We start from the raw sequence: 21975 nt of genomic DNA, 5'->3' as shown, positions 1-21975 counted from the left end.
ACATGTTAGTACATTCAGGCCCTACATTAGTCCTGCAAGGTAAGCATACCTGTGCCCATTTTATAGATGAAAATGCTTGGAATTCAGAGTGCTTAACTAACTCCCCCAAGACTTCAGAGCCAATCAGGAGCATTTGAGATGAGATGGTCTTCCATTTGACCACACTGATGTGACCAAGTGGACAAGCCTAATTTCAAGAAATTCAAAGAGAGGATACAGGTACAGTATTGCCATGTTTATTCACCAACAACTGAAAGATGGGATATTGAACTTAAGCAGATGTTTTGGATAACTCTGCTTATTCAAGGTAACGCTAAAGCTCACTTCCATATAGCCACTCTCTCTCTCTATTCTTGGGTCAGATGGTCTGAGTTTGAACCCAAAGTCCATGACCTTGGGCAAATGCACCTAACTTGTCTAGACCTCGGTTAATTCATCAGTAATATGGAAATTGTAATAAAGCTTATTTCATAGGGCTGCTCTGAGGATTCCGTGAGACAATCCTTGTAGAGCTCTGCACACAGGCCTGACACTTGGGAACACCATGGTCCCTTGAACAAATGTTGACTGTAGACAACTGTTTTTCAACCTCATCACTAGAGACAATCTGGGCTGGATAATTCTTTGCTTGAAGGGCTTTCCTATGCATTGGAGGATGGTTGGTCACATCCCCGGTCTTTACCCACTAGATGCCAATAGCACTTCCTCCAGCTGTGCCAATCCAAAATGTCTCCAGTTGTTACCAGATGTCCCCTGGAAGACAAAGTGAACAGTGCTGTGGTGTCATCCTCAGAGCTGCCCTGTCCAATACGGTAGCCACAAGCTACCTACGGTGACTGAGCACCTGAAATGTGGCTAGTGTGCACACTGAAATAACAGTCTGGATATACTGGGTTAAATAAAATGTATTATTAAAATAATTTCACCTGTTTCTTTTAAGTTATTTTTTTACTGCAGCCATGAGAAATCTAAAAATTACACATGTGGTTTGCAGTAGGCTTCTGGTGGACAGCACTGTGCCAAAGGATTTGATCCCACTTCTAGGCAGATCACTCCAGACAGCTCTCTCAAACCTGCATCCTCGTTTCTGCTTGCCCATCAGACATCTCCAGTTGTCTGGCAGCTCACTGTCAGTGTGGGCAGACTCACCACAAATCCCATCATCTTTTCTCCAACCCATCTCAGTAGATGGAACCACCATCTTCTTCCCCAGTAACTAAAGCTCACACACCTGATGTCGTTCTCAACCCCTCCCTCCTACTCATCCCCTCATTCTTGACCAAAACCCAGCGTTCCATTACCCAATCTGTTTCAGTGTTCCAAATGTGAAAAAGAAATCACCAAAGCAGTGTTTATAGAGAAAAACTGGAAACAACCTAAATGCCAATAGCAGGGGACCCATGAGTAAGTTACAGTCCATCTCCACATTGCAATACCATGCAGCTAATAGAATCACAGGTGAGAATATTTCACAGAAAATATATTTATGTTTTGCACAGAGAAGGAAATAGATTAGGACACAGGCAAAAAGCATGATTTTATTTTTGCAACAAAATTATATCTATTGATACATGGATATATGCATGAAAAAGAGTAGATAAATTAACAGAAGTTTATTGATGGCTGGTGAGAACATAGATGAATTGTAGTTCAATCTTATAGTTTTGTTTTGCTCACAAGTTTTCTAAGATGAACATGTATTACTTCTATAATAAGAAAAAAAGAAGATCCATAAGAAGAAAAGAAGAGGTGAATGTTGCTGTCTTTATTGTTATAAGGCGTGATCCTATTCAACTTGTGGGGTGGTTGTGAAACCACTTTGTAAATACAGGGTCTGATCACTGTCACCCAGATGTTGGCATCTGATGGTCTATAGCCATGCTGTCGCCCACTGGACATCTGGTAACACCTGGAGACGTTATGGTTGTCACAAAATGGAGATGATGCTACCAGCATCTAGTGGGTAGAGGCCAGGGATGTGGCTAAACATCCTGTAATTCACAGAGAGCCCCCTCCCTTCAGCAAAGAAGAATTCAGCCTCAAATGTCAACAGTGGAGCTCACTTTGATCAATATCACCATCAAGAGACAGTGTCTACAGCTAACATTTATTCAAGGGGCCATGTTTATATGACCAAAGAAGTAGTTACCCGTGAGTTACAAGTCCAGATCACACCCTCTAAGTGTCCCGGGCTGCATCAGCCTGATACCAAACTTTCTAATTAAAATAGAAATTTGATTAGTTATCTAATTACTAAGGCACATGAAGTAAGATAATTTGCTGGAAATAGCATGGTAACCCACAGGTGCGACAGTGAAGGGGCAATAAACAGAAATTACCTTCTCACGCTAAGAGCCGATGTCTGGGTCTGCTGCGAGGCTGGGAGGGCACAGCCATCTGCTGAAAGGGGTCCTGATGGACCTGTTTTGTCGAGAGTCTACAGTTTTGAACACGGTTTGTCTGGCGCCCTTCACAAGCACTACATTAACTTGAGTTCATTTGAAATTCATCATTTCCAAAGAGATACAAGACACTGGAGGTTTCTTTTCCAGGATTTTAAATGTCAGGCATCCAAAATGTGCTGTGGAGACACAGCATCTGGAAGACGATGTTTCTGAAATTTATCTACAAACAGGAGCAGCTCCCCAAGCTAGGCTTTTTCAGAGGAAAAAAAAAAAAAAAAAGCATCCCTCAGAACACACAGGGCCAGAACCTTGATGGGCTTCCCTCTTCGAAACATAGAAGAGTTCTAGTTTAAAGTTCAAGCTTAAAAGGAAACCTTTGCTTGAGGACTGACCTCTCAAAACTACAAGAGCAGCCAATGTGCAGCAGAAGTCCTCACTAAAAGAGGAATTTTCCTCCCAAGCTCAAGAAGAAATTACATGCCAGGCTCCAGACACACCGGCCTCCATACTGTTCCTCCAACACGCCAGGTACACTTCTAACTCAGGGCAGATGCATTGCCTTTTCCTTCTAGAATGTTCCTCCCCTGGATTACCACTTGGCTGTCTCTCCCATAGCCCTTTATAGCTTTGCTCCCTTCTCAATAAGGCCTGCCCTGACCCCACTCCTTAATACGAGTCTGTCCCTCCCAGACCCCCCGTTACCTTGCTCTGATATTTTGTAACATATATTCAATTCCATATTTGTTATGTTTGTCATTTATTGTCTTTTCCTCCTTGAAGAAGGTAAGTTCTAGGAAGGCGGGGCTTACTGTATTCACTGGGATTCCAAAGGTCTACAACAATGCCCAGGAGTTTACTGGACACCTTCTCTGTGCCCAGTGTGAAACAGTACAGCTGAAACCGATTTTGCTTCTTTAAAAGGGGTTGTTGATGAATCAAACTTTGAGTTATTTTACAGAGACAGCACTGCACATGGGCAAGACAGGAACCCGTCTCCAGGATGACCCCGGAACCAAGAATCTTCAGTCTACGGAACGCGAAGAATAGAAGTGATGCCACAGGAGTCCTCTAGGAAGTGAGAAGTACTTCAATAAGGAAACTCTGGCTTCCAGCAGCTGATTATCATATATGGATCGATTCTGAGACTAGCCAATCAGTTTATTCCCCTGACCCCTTAAATTTCGCTCAGATTCAGATTTGAGCCCTGCCTCCTGTCTCTTTGCCAGCTGACCTCACAATAAAGCACTTTCTTTTCTCAAAAGATGTTTCTGTGGGCATCAGGCAATGAGCCCTTTCTTGGTAGCAGATGTGAAACTCACAGCTGGAGGAAGAAGACAGCATAAGCACCTGCTGCCCTGTTTAAGAAAACTACAAGCCAAATGAATGAAGGAATGTGTCCAGTGTGCTTAGACCAGCTCGAGATGGTTTCTGTTGCTTGCAGCCAAAGGCATCTAACCAGTAAGACACAACTGTCAGTGCTGGTTCTCATGGAATGCTGTGAGAATTTGGCGAGGGGTGAACATGAATGCAGGCCAAGTCATCGTGGATGAACCATGGATTCTCAGGCCATGCAGCAGCTTGCAGAAGCACCAGTCTCTTGTTGAATGCTTGAATTCCCTTCTCCACTTCACCACTGAATACTGATCAGCTCACATGATATGCTCCTAGAAACCTACCCCAGGACTCCTCTGCCCCTGGAGCCAACAGATATCTGGATTGGAAATGAAGAATTCCAGGTGAAGATTGGTCATCACCACTCTGGAGCTACATGATGTGCCCCAGTAATGCAGCCCTGCTGGCAGCCTCGTGCCCCACTCACCAGCCCTGAGAAGATCTGCTCAGGACCAGGAGAAGGAGTCCTTAAACAGAGCAGACAGGTGATACCATTTCCTTTGAGGAAAATAGCAGAGGCACAGGAATGAGCTCAGAGCCAGGGTTGATCTTAGGCACCAGGGTTCTACCCACAAGGTCGGAGCAGCAGCAGCAGGACAACAGACATCAGGAGAACTGAGACCACAAGCCTGAAGCCAGAGCTGCTCTGGAGCAGCTGTGAGGTCTCAGGCAAGTGCTTTCAGCGTTCTGAGACTCAGTCCCCTGCCTCGTGACATGGGAATAATAATTGCAGTGACCTCATAGATTGTGTAGGGTTTAAATAAGATAATACAAGCAGAGCAAGGAGCTCAGAGCAAGCACTGCCTCTTATCAACTACTACTATTATTACCACAGCGGGGGATCCACAGTAGGAAGCCCCAGAGGTAAAAGTGAAGTTTTAGGAAAAATCATCAGACAAGTATAAACGAAGAATCGAGGAAGAGATGCCAGATGGGAAGCTGTTGGAGCAATTGAGATGCAAGTTAATGAGGATGGTCATGGATGGGAAAAGGGATGCCAAAAGGACAGTGGGTGACAAATTAGATGTTGAAGATGAGGGAAAGGGCAGAAGTGAAGAAACAGCAAATTCAAGAGTCCTTCCCTCCCTCCTGTTCCAAAAGCATATTAGCCTATGTCATTGTCATTGTCACTATAGTCTGGCTCCTTTAAAAGGTGAGCTTGGTAAAAGGAAGCTACCTTGTCAGTGGTCAGATACCTCAATGCACCAAATGGTACCTAGCAACTAGCAGATGCTCAATAAATGTTGTTGAGTAGATTTCTGAATGATGTGTGTGTGTTTATGGATATAGATATAAATATATACATGTATATGGATATGCATATAGATATAGATATATATATACGTATGTATGTATATGTATATAATGCCTGTATACATACACACAGACCCATATATTAATATACATAGTTAACAGTTGTATATAGATATAAAAATATATTTAACTTTCAAAAGGATTTGAAGCTGTTTGCAAGAAAAAATGTACGCGTGGACTAGGACAAAAATTAAGAGAGTATAAAGTTTCTGCCTTTAGGAAAAAGTAATGTGCCAGGAAGCTCCTTTCATCAGTGACAACAGGTAATTGTGAGCTCCCTGCTGGCCAAGGTGATAACGAAACCCGCTGTATCACTATCCCCATAGCCCCACCAATAAGCCTACAAATTAACCTGGAAGAACAAACATGACCTTGAAAATGTCTCAGGATGCATTTAACTCAGCTCTTCACACCAGGGTGAGCAATGTCATCCACAACAGTTTCCAAAAAAAAAAAAAAGTTCTGTAATTGGATTTTTTTATATCAAAATCTTCTTTAAAACTCAAGGGTATAACATGAAATGAAATGAAAGCTCAGCATAGGCACTTTTTTCCCCCAATCATAGTATTTTGAAAAATCATGAACTGGATGCATTTCTTTTTTTCTACCACTGATTGTGACTTGGAGCTCCCGGTCACAGGCCATCCTCCCACTGACTGCCAGCTGACAACACGCATCCATAGGAAACTACTTCTGGAGAACGTCTCCCACCCTCCATTTTCTATTTGCCTGGAGTCAACTTTTAACTACTACAGCTCACAGCACATCACATGGGACAAATAGGCAATTTAGCAGGTACCGGTGTGTCCACGTGTGCAGGATAAGATAGGAGTTGACTAAAACAGGAGTTGAGTAAAACAAACATTTGATAAGATCTGCCGCTGACTTTCCATTGCTTTGTGGAATTCTTTGGTTGCCTCAGTCAGTCAACAAACCACTGATCTCTGGTGAGGTGGCACTGCCAGCTGGGTGCTGAGTGCTCAGGGGGACCTCCATTCCCTCAGCTTGCTGACAGTCTAGACCAGGACAGGCAGAACCTACGGGTACAGGGGTTACAGCAGAGGGACAGGCAAAGCCCTGTGGATTCTATCAGGAGGAGCACGATGACCTCCCACAAGCCACCCATCTTCCTGCGGATGCTGTGAATGAACATCAGGGTGGCTCCTACCTGCAGGCTCACCCACTGACAGCAGCAATGTCTGCTTGGAGGATGGAACACCACGGTGTGTGGCATAATTAAAAGAAACGACAAAAAAGACTTCCCCCCCCACCCTTGAGAATCAGAAACTCAGACAGCGTAAATAATGACAAGGAGTGTCTTTCAGGCACCAGTGACAAGTAGGGACGTTATGCTCCTGACAAAGGAAGAGCACAATGGCAAGCTCTTGCATGAATAGGGACCACGTCTGTCTTCCTTGCACGGCACGCCATAGGCTGCCAAGTACCTGTGGGTGCTTAATAAATGCCTTTGACGGATGATGAATGCCGTCATTATTACATCTGCCATTATATCTTTTAGTGAATGCACCTTCTTTATCAATCTTTATAACCACGATCTCAACGGTATTAATTCAGCCGTCTCCCATACCAAGTGCTTTTCTAAATTCCAGTCCTCAAACCTTGTCAAAAAACAATGCATTTGATTTTTGCCATGTCACATGCCAGTTTCAAAGAAAATTTAGCTTATAGGCTACCTTCTCAAATGGTTACAGCCTAATTGACTCCTAAAGAATAGAAAAGACTTCTTTTCCAGTTTCTGATCTATAGCAATACTTTAATTTTTCACATGATATTGAAGACTCCTTTCAAAACGCTCTTTGAGATTAGCAATATGTGATTTTTGAAAACAAAAAGCCATTGTTTCTTGAAGTACTTGCTTCGAAAGTAAATGCTCGAAGATTACTTGTGAGCGACAACCATCTCTGATTTATTTTTTTTAAGAGTCGCACCTTAACTCAGGGTGGGCACAAAACCAAAAAGCACCCGGATGTCTTCTCATAAACCTTATTCCACTGGTCATTTTGAACTCGAGTTACCTCCTTGGACCTCCACTGCAGAACCGAGCAAAATGCCTTGCACGGAGTAAGTGCTACAGTAATGCTGAGTAATTGGTAAATGATGACAGTGGACATTTGGTATCTCCATGAACAAACTGTGCCTCTCTCATTTTTTTCTGAAAAGAGTAACTGAGCACATATTATGAGCCAAGTACTGGGAATACAGCACCCACCCGTATCCAGAAAATGGGAATAAATACAAAGGTGTCTCTCACATCCCCTGAGAAGCTCACAGCCCATAAGAAAGAAAGTCAATGCCTTAATAATACTGAATATTTACTGAGTGCCTGCTGCAAGGTAACGTGGTTTGAAGAACATAGCTCATTTAATCCTATCAATCTGAGAGTCAGGCAGTATTGTTACTCCCATGACACACATGAGGTCACGTGGCAAGAGAGTGTGGGGAGAGTCAAAACGTGAACCCAGGAAGTCTGCCTTGAGAGTCCACAATTATAACCACGCACACCTGACAACCGGAATTTAACAGAAACATAAAAGCATGGTAGCAGTAGAGGGCAATACATGCTTGGACAGACAGAGGTACACAGGGAGTACAGGAGGATGTGGCCAACTCTTGGAAGTCAGAGATGGCTGCAAAGAGGAAGGCTTGAGTTGAGAAAAAGAATCAACAGTATATATAAAATAGATAAACAACAAGGACCTACTGTATAGCTCAGGGACCTACACATAATATTTTGTAATAACCTATAAGGGAAAAGAATCTGAAAAGGAAATACATATATATAATATTTATATATTTTTATATATATTTATAACTGATCCCTTTGCTGTATACCCGAAACTAACACAGCATTGTAAATCAACTATACTTCAATTAAAAAATTATCTAAAAATCAATAAAAAATATATATATATATAAAAGAATCAACAGGAGTTCACCGAGCAGACGAAGAGAAGGGAAAAGCATTGCCAAGAGAAGGAACAGCAGGTGCGAAAGGAGAGTTCTGAACACCCATGACCTGTAGTTTCAAGCTATGGCAAAGCCACCTAGATAGGCCCTCACTTGTACCCATGAAGGAGAACACACATGGCACAGCACAGGACCTTTTCGGAGCAAATCCTCAAGGCTGTAATTCATAGCTCCAACGGGTAACCGTGGCAATGAGGAAGTGAACAGGCTAGATGATTCCTTTGAGTGTAATTCTTCAGCAGCCCAAATGAGGCTAACAAAAGAGAAATTAAACACAATGCTGGGTCATGGTACATTGACACACGTGTCAACTAAGAATTTCAAATAAAATTAGAAGCTCCTTCAAATAATTATATAGGATGGCAAATAAGGTCTGGGGCAAGCACATGTGGTCAGAAGTGACTAATCATATTTTGCAAAAAAGCATCCGGGGCTGACCCTTCTCAGGATAACATTGCAGGGAAGTCAGACAGGAGGAAAGGTTACCAGCAGTTAATGTTAAATAGTAATCCATCCGCTACATGCCCCCACCCACTCCTCCATATTCATAGGAAACTACCGTCCATCCATGGTCATTACTGTCCGCAGAGTTTTAAAGTAGCCAAGGCAAGCTTGGAAGATTTCAGTTCTACTAAGAGTGCTTCCAGGGATCAATGCCTAGGCTTCCCCCACCAACTTCAAAATTAAATTCATAAAGGGAAATAGCAAGTGCGTGGGCCTGGGACAAGGTGGGACAAGTCCGATTTTCCTTAAAACAGCAAGATGTGCCTCCCTGGACTGGGCACTGACTGGGTGCCAGGCACTGTGCCCGAGAGGTTCCAAGTGCAGGCTCTGGGCTTAGATGGCCTGGGTAGAAACCCAGCTCTACTGCTTCCTCAGGGGGCACACTACATCCCTGCTCTCTGCCGCATCAATAGTGAAGAACAAATCTGACTCCATAGTAAATCTGTTTCTCTTACTTTAACCTTTGTCTTCTATTGCTTTCCTTCCAGTTAAGAATGTTGCCTATAGCCTGAAATATACAGGAGAGCTCATTCTCAAGGCTCTGACCTTTACAACACTTTTCCATTCACAGAGAGATAAAAAGTTGCAGAACAGAGAATGACATTTGTCTTAGAGGTCTTAGAGGTTGACAGCAACATCCTGACCTGACCTACTTGGAAGCTGCAAGAACAAGGGATTCTGACACCAAGAAGTTTGTAACAACAAACCACGCCCCTCCCTCACCTGGCCTTTAAAAACGTTTTGCTGAAACCCTGCAGTGAGCCTGGGGTTTTTTGGGCACAAGCCACCCATCTCCTTGCCTGGCTCTGCAATAAACCTTTCTCTGCTCCAAACTCCGACATTTTGGTTGGTTTGGCTGAACTTGTGTTCGGTAACAGTTCTCCTGTGTCCACTGGCCATAACAACAGTACCTACCTAAAGTGAGGTCAGCCACATGGCCATGGCTTTGGCCCCATGCTTCGCAGGGCAGCAGAATGATGCTCCATAAGCTTTCCCTGTGATTCTTGTCTCTGGGGCTCCCAAGGCATGACACAGGTGCCATCAGCCCCATTTTTGAAACCAGAAAAGGATCAGTAACCTGCTTATGGAGGCTCAGGTGGCCAACAGAGGCAGGTGAGCCCGCCACTCCCACAGCTCCACGCCTCCCAGCTTTAGTCTTGGAAGCTTGGGGAATGGAGGTATGGGGAGGTACATCCCGCTCCGTTCAAGGGTTCGGTAAATCTTCCACGGAGGCCTCGGACTTCCTTCTAGAAGGAGCTTCTGCAAAGAACGGAACAGTTAAAACTCTTCCAAGAACACAGTTAGCTGCAAACATCCCCTCTGCCAGGCACCAGTGGGTTTCAGCTTTTCCTTTCTCATTGATTTAGGCTAACCAGTGAGATCCCTTCATCTTCCCACATTTACTGTATACCCACCTTCCTAACAGCTGTCCCCATCCATCTCACCTAAAATCAGGTGATTTTTGAGATTTTCAAAGTGTTTACAAATACGTAATCACTTCCCATCCTCACAACGACCCCAGAGCCAATTTCACAGAAAAAGAAACTGAGGCAAGAAAATTTAAGGAATTTGCCTAAAAAGTCACACTGCAGTGGGAGAATATCAACCCAGGATTCTTGACCAGGGAGAAGGTGAGTTTCTACCTGCTGCATGGGGGGGCCGGGGGTTTTGAGGAAGCTTCTATGGAAAGATTAGTGGGGGCAATGGTCCAGGATAAGCTAGGGTAGAGGCCCTTAAAGCTCTTTCTACCATATTTTATGTAAGGATCCCAAGGGCCCACTGTCTGCTTGGCTGTGATGTCTGGTCTTGTGGGCAAGTAGGGGGTACGCCCCGAAAGTGGGAAAGGCTAATTCCGAAATCAAAGGAAACTGCCAGGGACTCTAGGACTCAATACGGAGAGGAGGGCTTTGTGCTGACACGGGGTTGCAGGGCTAGAAATATACGTATATTAAGGACAACAAAAACAAAGCCATGGCTAAGCATGGTGGAGCGGTGTGCTGGGGACCCAGGACATTGAGTTTTCTTTCTTAACAGGGCGAGGTAGGTCCGGGGCAAGAACTCGCCCCTAACCCTACCCGCCCTCCCCAGATTTAGACAAACGAGAGAGACCTGAGTTCGCTTTACCCTGAAATGAAACCCACCCTAGCGCAGACTGGGAGAGGAGACACCGATTGCCCCGAGATCCGCAGAGGCGGCGGCTCTGGCAGATCTTGAGCCGGAGACCCGGCTTCCTGCAGCCTCCCGGCGGCCCGGCGCATCTCGGCGGCACCCAGACCCCTGGGCGCTTCGGCCGCGCCTGCCACCGCCCACGCTCGCCTGCGCCCGGCCGGGTGACTGAGATTCGGGGGAGACTAGGGACGCACAAGGCGGAAAGGTAGATTCGGAAAAGAAACGTGAGAAGAGTGAAAATGTGTATCCAATTCAGTTAAACACACGAGAGACTGAAAACACCGCGCCCAGAGGCCAAAAATGGAATTCCCACTTGGACCCCCCTGCGCGCCCAGCGGGCCTGCTGTTCCTGGAGCCACCTGCGGGTCTTCTGGTGGCAGGGACCCCAGGGCAGACCTGCGACCGCGCCCACCCTACCCCCCCCGCAACTCCGGGTCTGGAGACAAGGATTGTCGTGGCAGGGAGAACCGATCTTGTCAAGTTAGGCTGCTCTTTAGAAAGAGAAGAAAAAAAAAAAAAAAGTCGTAGTTGGAAAGTTATCCAGTAGGGCGGATTTCGGAACGGGCCCCTCCTCCCCGCCCCAAGCAGCCGGCCCGAGCGCACGGCGTGGGGGGCAGGCTCTCGGCGGCGGCCCCGCGCTGGCCTTTGCTGTCACCCCAACCGCAGGGCGCCCTGGCGCACGTTCGAGTTTGCAAACAGGCCGGGGGTGAGGGGGCTTCTCTGGGGGTCACTGCTCTCACTACTCCCCCGGCAGAGCCTCGACAAGGAGCCCCGAAACCTGGAGAGCCTGAGCGGGGTGCCGGGCTACCGCGTTTTTACGCTCCGGGGAGAGCGCGCCACCCCTGCGCAGGCCAGGCGATCCAGACCCCGCAGGACTGATCCAGGCGGCCTGGCCTCCCTTGGCTTTTTTTTTTTTAAATCATTGTTGTTATGTTCTTCGCAGCCACGAAGTGAAATGAAAAGCCCGAGCCGGGCTCTGGTCACGTCACCAACCTTTCCACCTCCTCCCCAGGAGACCAGGAAACTGCTGCCTGCTCCAGACCCTCCGCTTTTGCCCAGTGTTCCTTTTCCCCCTCGATTTCAGGATTGCAAGGGCAGAGACTTTCCTCAGGGTCACCAACAGATGGCTGGAGGCACTGGCTCCTGAAGCAGATGGCCCCCCCGTCCAGTGCCGATGTCACCGTGTACCCTCCCTTTCGCGCGGGGCGGTGGTGCGTCCTCCCGTGACTCGCGTGCGCACTGCCCCGTGCCGCATCGCTTCCTGCGAGTTCCCCAGCCCCGCAGACCCGGGCAGACCAGTGGCTTCCAGCTGTGCCTGAGCATTTTGTCTAGGACGGATGCGGGACGGCTTATGAAGAGACATAAAATCGCCACTTTGATTTACAAATAGATTCATCAAACTGTAAGAGCTTGAATTTTGTGTGTGTGTGTGCGAGGGCCTTGGTTTTGTGGGGGTTTTTTTTAATGAGAGAATGCCAAACAGGTAACTCAAATAATAAAATAATCTTCTTACACAAATAGTACAATGGAATAAAAGTGTACAGCTGACAAAGTAATTAAAAGAGTTATAATAAGTAAATACTTGTGTATTTCAGGCAGATGACTGCAGTTTGAGGCACAGTATACTATGTGGTGAGCAGTGCCTTTTCATCTTGACAGGGATGGTATGTCCCCATTTGGTGAGACCATCAAAAGTCTATATTGAGACTCTTGGTGAATAGGAAGCCTGGAAAAATTGGCCCTCCTGATCCCCCAGTTCCCCTTCACCCGCCCTGGGAAAAATGTGAGGTCAGAATTCAACCCCTTTATTTACAAAATGGGTAAATTGGGGTCCAGAGAGATATATGGTCTTGCCCAAGGCTGGTGAAGTAGTGACTAAGCCAGGCTTGACCTAGCTCTCCATGCTAATGGGCACAGCACCTAAAACACAACACCCTACCTGTGAGATTCCTGGTCCAATTCTACAGATGAGAAAACTGAGGCTGGGAGAGACTAAGTGACCGCATCAAGCACTCCTGCTAGGAGTGGCAGAACTGTGACCCTACAGGTAATGCTACCCTCTTCTGCCCCATGTATAGGTCTGAGGAACGCCACACCCCAATTGTTCTCATCATTAGACTTGGGCTGCTCTTCCATTTTGCTGGGACTCTGTCCAGATTGCTGAACCCCACCTCCATCCCTGTGGAATCTAAAAGTGGATTTTCTGAAACTTTGAAGAAATGCTGTGGGATTTTGTCTTATTGCTGCCTCATCTCTGTACATGAAAGACAGCTCCAGAGCAAGGGCTCCCGTGAGAAGCATCTTGGCCCAATAGGGGTTAAGCCCGCAGGTGTGTTGGCCTGGCATCAAAAAGCAAAGCCACGATCCTGAATCCTCAGTTTTATTGTTTAAGAGGTTCAAGTTCACAGCTTCCTGCATGGAAGTCTCTTCATTTTCCTGGAGCCGAGCTTAAGTAATGCCTCTAAAAACTTGGCCTGCCACTATCCTTAGCTGTTAATTAAGCTTTGAAAACTTTACATTATGTTTACAGTGCACTGTGTGAATTGCAAAATAAATTAGAAGCCACTGCAAAGAAATTGAAGTTTTCAATAAATGGAACAAAAACCAGGGGAGAGTCTCTTCTTAGATAATATACGCACACTGATATTTCTTTCTAAGGGGGTAAAATGGACTTTTGGAAAAGCAAAACTTTACTTCTAAAAGGTAAAACATAATACCTAAGGGTTCATAGTTTTCCCCTTGCGTGGCAGTCTGAGTTGAATAATTCTGTGAAGACAAGGTAGTGAAGAAGAAATAAGGAGAGTGTAAGTAGAAGTGTGAGAAAGGCCATATAGGAAACTAAAAACACAGACTGCATAAATCACTCATACAGTTAAAAGCAACAACAGAAAACAAAATTATAATATGGCTTAACTCCAGTTTGAAGGCAGATTCTAGGTAAATTTTATAATTGCTTTTGATTTTTTAAGCAACCTGTACTAAATTCGGGAGACCAAAAATAGATTTAAAAGAAGGGCATAAACAAAACCTCGCGCAAGGAGAAACAGCTGATGTTTTGCAAACCTCTAGCCTAGAAGGTACCCTTAAAATATATTCTGTAGAACATTACTATTCAATTTTTAAAATGAAATATGTATGCTTTTTTCCTTCTGTAGATTTCACGTTTGGGAAAAAAAGAGGATTTGGAAGGGCTGGAAAATTGACCCTAAAAATTATTATTGTAAAACAGAGCAGATACGTAAGCTTTTATGAACAGAAGAAGGAAACCTTCAGTTTAAATCAGATAAATTTATTACAAGAAATCCTGTCAATTATTCACAGCAATTCAATTCTTGAAATTTTTAGACAATAAAGAGTAATCTTCAATGTACTTTCTTGAAATATTTGATAATTTGTTTTAAAATTAGGGCTCCACCTCTCAAAACAGATGCAAAAATTACATACATTTTAATCATCCTGGCAGTCCAGTTAGACTGTTTCACCATGTTCTGTTATAAAAGCTCTGAGTGAAGAAAAAATAGAGAAAAGAAAGAGGAAAGAAATTAAAGGGGGAGTGTCTTCTAAAATACCAGTTTAGATCTGCATTAATACAGTAAATTTCCAGAATATCTTCATATAAATGGTTGTTAACAATATAAATTACCTAATTCCTCCTCCTCCTCAAAAAAATTCCTATGGTATTTCCTAATTTTAAAAAAATCTGGCATTTTGAAACTTTTCTAAAAATTTTAAGCAAGAAGATATATATGGTGAAGAACCTCAGAAGATGACATGTAACTGTACAGTAACCGGTCATTTTGAAGACCATTCCTGTGTCTACTCCACACCAAAAACTTTAAGTTAATGGAAATGGAGGAGATAAGAGGTCTGGCCGTATGCTGGGCTTTGTGAATAGAAAGTAAAGTAATTACAATGCTTGCTTGCTTCCTTCCTTCCTTACTTTTTTTCTTTTTCTTTTTTCTTTCCTTTTTTTTTTTTTTTTAATCCCATTTATTTGAGAGATAGCATGGGTTAAGTGGCAAAGAGCAGTATTTAAAGCCAAAAGCCTTACACCAGCTCTCAGGTCCCAGCTGGGTGACCTTTGTCTAGTTGCTGAATCTCACTGAAGACTTGGTTTCCTCATATAGCCATGGATATGGATTTGAAAAGAATAAAGACAAAGATAGAGGTATATAGATATAAGTATAGATTCATGTATAGATATGGCTCTGACTATAGATATTGGAAAAAGATAGAAGTATGGAAATATGGACATAGAGTTACAGAAAAGAGAGAAATATAGATATGGAAATGATGTAGATGTGGAAATAGATGCCAATTTATTAGAGATAATATGGTGCTGATAATAATGATAGTTTTCTTGCCTACTTTGAAGGCTCAATGGTGAACAGAAGAAAGAATGTACACTATTGTCTTTTTGTAAATTGAAAGTGTGAGAAGTATAACATCACCTCCATTTGAACGGTGCCTAGTGCTTTTTCAATGAATTTAGCAGTTTGAATACTATGTGAGTAAGAGGGTTTGGTGGGGGGAAAGTATCATAATTGGGGTTTGCCCCTGCATTTATTCTTTTACGTATGTTTACTCCACAGCCACTTCTTTGAGTGCTTTGTAGGTAGAGAAGAGAGTTTGCTTCTCTTGACCTGCTTTTAAGCATAATTTCTAATGATCAGATCAGTCACTAGCATCCATTAAGCACCTTTCCTTTTTTTTTATTGGAGTATAATTGCTTTACAATGTTGTGTTAGTTTCTGCTGTACAACAAAGTGAATCAGCTATATGTATATGTATATCCCCTCCCTCTTGGACCTCCCCCACCCATCCCACCCCTCTAGGTCATCACAGAGCACTGAGTTGAGCTCCCTGTGCTATACAGCATGTTCCCATTAGCTATCTGTTTTACACATTGTAGTGTATTTATGTCAAACCTAATCTCCCAATTCGTCCCACGTCCCCTTCCCCCGTTGTGTCCACACATCTGTTCTCTACATCTGCGTCTCTATTCGTGCCCTGCAAATAAGCTCATCTGTACTATTTTTCTAGATTCCACATATATGCATTAATATACAATATTTGTTTTTCTCTTTCTGACTTACTTCACTCTGTATGACAGACTCTAGATGTCCATCCACATCTCTACAAGAGACCCAATTTCATTTATTTTATGGCGGAGTAATATTCCATTGTATATATGTACCACATCTTCTTTATCCATTCATCCGTCAATGGACATTTTCCTTAGCCAGACGCTACAGACTACATATGGCCTCACGCCCATTAATCACTCACCGTCTCAGTGTTACAATAGATGGCCTTTGATCCGTTTGGGTGGTGAGGAAACTGAGGCACAGACAGCAGGCATGGAGTCCCCCATCTGGTCAGGGGGCTCTGGACACAAGCTCAAACCTCAGCAGCCTGTGACCTCCATGACTTTTAAGGAAATAAATACAAAGCACAAAGATTGGGTGTCTTGTTTTGTCTGCAGGCAGGCATTTCTCCAGACAGGGATAAAGACCTTTCCAGCAATCCCAAGACTTTGATATTTCACTGGCAGAGGTAATGATGGAGGGCCTTCAGGTCAGGGATGTTCCAGCAACTGCATTATTCCAAGTATGAACACCCATGAGCAGAGTCAAGGGGGAAACAGCTGTGTGCAGCAGACTCATTTACAGTGCCAGGCAGGGTGGCTACATCACGTGCCCTGCTTTTTCTCTAATAGAAGAAGAAATTGGGACCCAGAGACATTGAGTTGCCGGGGTCACAGAGCAGGCAAGTGTAGAAGACAGGATGTGCACTGTGAATTCTGGCCTCAGGGCTGAAGTCAATGCTAGCACCTTTTTCTGAGCACAGGTGAAAGTTGGAAGGGTGGAGGAAAGTTCTATTTTGCTTAGATTAGAATCATGAGTGGCCTAGCAGGGAGAAATCCTGCCGCCCAAAGCTTCTTGGCCTCTGACTTCACAGGTGCCCTCACTGGGGAACGGACATATCATGTGTGCTCTGATTTCCTTGTTAGTGAGTTAAAGGGTGCTCACGTCTCCGTCCTGGGACATCCAGCAGCACCCACATAAATCTGCCTGCTCTGCTAACAGTGCAGCCCCACTGGGTCTGTTTGTCATATGGGCTTTGCAGCTCCCAGTTCTTTCTGTCCCAAGGTAGCTGTATATTTTCTGAAGTTCTGTGTTCGCGGTGCCTTCCTGCAGCACAAATTATTACAGACCAACTCCAAGCAGTGGCTCTCTGTCCAGGTTTTGCCTCACACAGAAATATGTGTGACCCTGTGACTTGGGCCTTTTGGCCTTTGACAATGCACAGCCTTGAATTTTTAGAGAGAGTAAGAAATATTCCTAATTCTTCATTAGCAGGGAGAGACCGAGTGAAAATCCCCTCCTTTTTTTTTTTTTTACCTCACCACAGGGCCTGTGGAACTTCCCCGACCAGGGATTGAACCTGCGCCTCCTGCAGTGAAAGCACTGTCTTAACCACTGGACCACCAGGGAAGTCCTTGACACCTTTTTATTATCGTTATTGGTTTGCCATGACTTAATTTCCACCTCCAAGACTATTTAGACTCACCCACCAACACTCTGAATGTCAGCACTTGCTCCAGTAAAATAAGTAGAACAAGCTTTGGACTAGAAGTTAAGGAACATAGATCTGGCCCAACCTCTGTGTCACTTGAGTAGGACACTTACCCTCATTTTCCTCATCTGTGAAGTGGGACTGAAACACTTGCCCTGCCTCAATTCACAGCAGGGTGCATGACGGTAAAGATGAAGATGATTGCTAGCATCTATTGGGTGATTATTTTGCACTAACTCAGCTTTGCATGTTTACACATCATTCCCACCATTACCCCGTGAGTAGGACTTTTGTAATTCCCCACCTCACAGAAGAGGAAACAGAGGCCCAGAGAGATTCCTCACCCAAGTCACAGAGCTAGTAAAGGGCAAAGCCAAAGACTTGATTCTTCGTGGGCTGGATTTGAAAGCACATGCAAAGATGCTTTGACAAGGTTGAAGAAAATGCATCCAAATGTTAGAGTTATAAAACACGCTAAGCATTTTTGTTGCTGTATTAATTTATGACACTTTAGTGGGATCTGAAGAGTTAATCCTAGTTTTGTGTCAATTTACTATCCTGGGGCTTGCGAACTAGAAATCTTTGAGACCCCTTCACCTCTGAAATTCTAAGCTTTTTATGTAATAAAAGGCTGCTTTTGGTCCCAACCCCAGAGAGTAGAGTAGGATGAAGGTTTGGGGGAAACAGAAATTCTCCTTCAGACCCCAAGTGAACCAGTTAAGGAACTGATGCTCCTAATCCGGCGTCCAAAAATGCCGTTCTCACTCCCAACTCCCGAAGCAGCACAGATCATTGGGCTATGACCTTGGGCAGGGAGGCATCACCTCTCACCCCTTTGACCCAGGCCCCCCATCTCTACTGTGAATCTAAAATTGCCCGTCGTGCTAGCCTCCCTGGATTGGATGAAGGACCCAATGAAATAGCGGATGGGAAAGGACTCCCCAAACCAGAGAGCACACGAACTACTTGAGAGATTCAGATGTTCTGTGCTTGTTCTTGACCTCCCCTTGGGATTTCTCCCGATTTCCATTGTCCTTTCTTTAGTTCTCTCTGGATTTCTTTTTGAAGAAATCCACGTTTGGACTGTGGATTTTATTTTTTTACGCGCCTTCATCCTCACTCTCTTTTAATGAGGGTCGTTCTTAAAACTGAGGTCCACCCCTACCTTTCCCCACTCACCATCCCCAATCCCCAGTACCTCCAGGTCCCAGCACCTTTCAGAAAAGACCTAGAATCAGAAAAGCTCCAAAATAGGAGCTCACAAGCTTTCTTTCAGGAGCTAGTTTTGTAGTCCTGATTATATTTCTACTGTGTTGCTGAAAAAAAAAAAAAAAAAAAAACGAAAACAAAAACAAAAAACCCAGCATTATCAGCCATCTTCACAGGGAAGGAAAAGAAAACAAAACAACAATCCGAATAGTCTATCACTTTCAGATTTTAGGGTAATAGTGGCTTTTACCTTCTTATTTTGATGCATTAACTTTGCAAAAGCATAAATCTGTCATTTTGGCACTAACTTCTATCATATGCATGTTAATAAGAATAATAATCACAACATCAGAGGTGTGGGATTTTATAACTGAGTTATTTTCCTTAAGTGCCTGGGCAGAGTTGACTAGAAAGGAGCACAAATACTGCAAAAAAATGTTTCCTCGGAGATGCATTTCACAACTTTACAAACATTGTTTTTAGGTAGAAAGGGAGTTTGCTTAACAGAACTTATCTTTTCTAAACTCAGAATTGTCCCTGCGGGGCTTCCCTGGTGGCACAGTGGTTGAGAATCCGCCTGCTGGTACACAGGTTCGTGCCCCGGTCCGGGAAGATCCCATATGCCACGGAGCAGCTGGGCCCGTGAGCCATGGCTGCTGAGCCTGGGCGTCGGGAGCCTGTGCTCTGCAATGGGAGAGACCACAGCAATGATAGGCCCGTGTACCACAAAAAAATATATATATATATATGGATAAGGTGCCTACGATGTGCCCAGCACCAGGCTAAGATTTAGGGGTGCAGAGCTTCTGCATCTAATGTGTTACGGGAGGAAATAATCTCCAGAGTATTTCTCTATTAAAATTTGTTTTATAATATGTGCAAAAGTCTTTTTCTCGGGGCAATAAAATAATGCTTCATTAACGATAGAGATAAATTAATGTGTGCGATCCCAGTAATTTTCACTTTAAACATCAGGCCTTCTCTTCCTGAACATTTCACAGCAAGTTGATCACAATTTGACATGCATACAATTTAGGAAGATTGATTCATTATACAATTGAAAAAATTCTTGAATTGCTATTGTCAAATAATGATTGTTCAGCTAAGGAGTTTTGATGTTCTGAAAGTAGCCTTATAAATCTACCCCACTGAATAAACTTGCAAAAATTTCAAAGCAAAATAAAAGTGATGCTTGTGATGGAGAGTTAATACATGATCATTGTGAAAGTGACATCAAATGCTGATCCTACTCATGCATAAATACCAAATAATATTCATTGATTTTTTTTTTTTGTATGAAGGGATTGTGAAGGGATAGTGTCAGGTTGAAAAAATTAACATTTATTGAATGTCTGCTAAGACACTTTCACACTCATTAGCCACCTAAACAGGAGATACTCACATCACTATATAGGGATATAGAGGAAGGAACCTTTAACTCAGAGATGTTAAACTACTTATCTGAAGTCATACAGCATGAAGTGGCTGAGTTACTCATCACGACCCTAATCAGCCTGACCCCAAAGCCCATATTTATCCTCCCCTCTACACTCCATGCTGCTATAAAAATACCTCAAATGAACTTTATTTTATTTTTCTGGTTATGCAAATAAATGCAGAAGCATCAGAAAAAAATTGAAAAACAAAATTAGTCAAAAGGCAAAAGTTCATCCATAAACCAAACACCCATAAAGAGTCAATTCTCTTTCCAGTCTTTCTTCTGTGTTTCATTATCATCATGACCATGCTGTATCGGAGGACGAGGAACGGGTCCATTCACGAAACCTCAGGACAACTAGAAGTGTACATTGTCTATGATTTTTCAGTGAAGAACTCAACATGCTGATTTTTAAATCTCCCTACCAGGGACTTCCCTGGCGGTCCAGTGGTTGAGACTCCATGCTTCCACTGCAGGGGGCACGGGTTCGATGCGGCCAAAAAAAAAAAATCTCCCCACTAAACTGGGCAGCAGAGTCTAGAGCCCATCTGAAATCCTAAACCAGGTGGGGTCCAAAAGGCAGACGCAGCTCCAACTTCATGGCCTGGGCCGTGAGGTCTGGGTGCCTCTCCTGTTCATCCTATTCTATTTTTCACTGAGCTCCACCTACACCCCTCATACTTCCCTGACAATCCCCTGCCTTTTCTCCCCCAAACACAATGGAAAGTTAATTGAATGTTTTAGACCTTGGCAATATCAAAGAAATGAAAAGAACATAGGTTTCAACCATATTTCAATAATAAGTGCATTAATTTTTACCTTTTAACTGACACTTGTACTAATTTCCTTAAATGCTCTCTCTGGTTCTTTTTTGATCTGTCTGGCTTTGTTGGACTGATGATGAAGTCTTTCTTCAAATGCAAAAAGATTAGCTCTCTTTTCCTTAATAGCACAATTACAGATTGTGTGATGTCTCCATCATGAAAGCGAGCGGGGACAGACTTTTAAAGTCACAGGAGTTTATTACAAAAGTGGCGGTAAAAATTTTAATTACTGTACTCTACAAAAGATAGCAAAATTTCTGTCTACCGGCATTTAGGAATTGTTGTGGGGAAAATGGGAGAAGAGCATTTAGTAGGGTTTTCCCCCCTTTTAATTTGACATGGGTCATTGTTTTAATAATGTGATACATTTTTAACTTGGAGCCCAAATTCCAGAGACCCTAAGTATATAAGAGTCTGGGAGAATGCAGAATAAGTTTCTCCACGTAATATTCAAAATGAACTAGAAATGATAGCTCTTAAGTACTATTTGTGGCTTGCTATTTAAAGCCCAGGAAAAACAAAGAATAAACTCCTTTAATTTTGTCAAAAGCATACAATGTTTAAATTCAGCAGTGACTACAGTTCAAAAGACCAGATGTTCTTGTGTATTTATATAATTATTTTGCACAATAGTTTACTACTGGCAAAAAAAAAAAAAAAATTCCAAACATATTGTTGTATTTGGCATTTCTGTGCTTGACAAAAAAAGCTAGAGATTGCATTCTATTCAATTAATTCTAATTTTATTAGAATTAAAAGAGAGAGAGAGAGAGACAGAGAGAGAGAAGAAATAGAGAGACCATCATATTAGTCTTATACTAAATTAAGTCCGAGAATAAGAAGCAACTTTGATCCGAGAATAAAAAGCCTCAAGTCTAATGCATTCAGGTTCACAGGGGAGAAGCTGAAGCTGTTTGACCCATTGTCAGTCTCTTTTAAGATGAACATTTGTTAAATTCTAATGAAAAATGTTGCACTTAAGCTCTGGCTAAGAGACAATTAGTACTTCCCCCAATCCTGCCAAGACTCAAAAAAAAAAAAAAAAAAAAAAAAAAAACAAAAAACAAAAAACCCAGAATGTTAAAAGTAAAAGAAAAAACCACGAGGAATAAACACTTTTAAAATAATCTTCTGGAGGATGCTATATTGTGAT

This window comes from Hyperoodon ampullatus (genome assembly GCF_949752795.1).
Source record: "Hyperoodon ampullatus genome assembly, chromosome: 3".
Classification (NCBI taxonomy): Eukaryota; Metazoa; Chordata; class Mammalia; order Artiodactyla; family Ziphiidae; genus Hyperoodon; species Hyperoodon ampullatus.
This window is presented reverse-complemented; position numbering follows the sequence as displayed.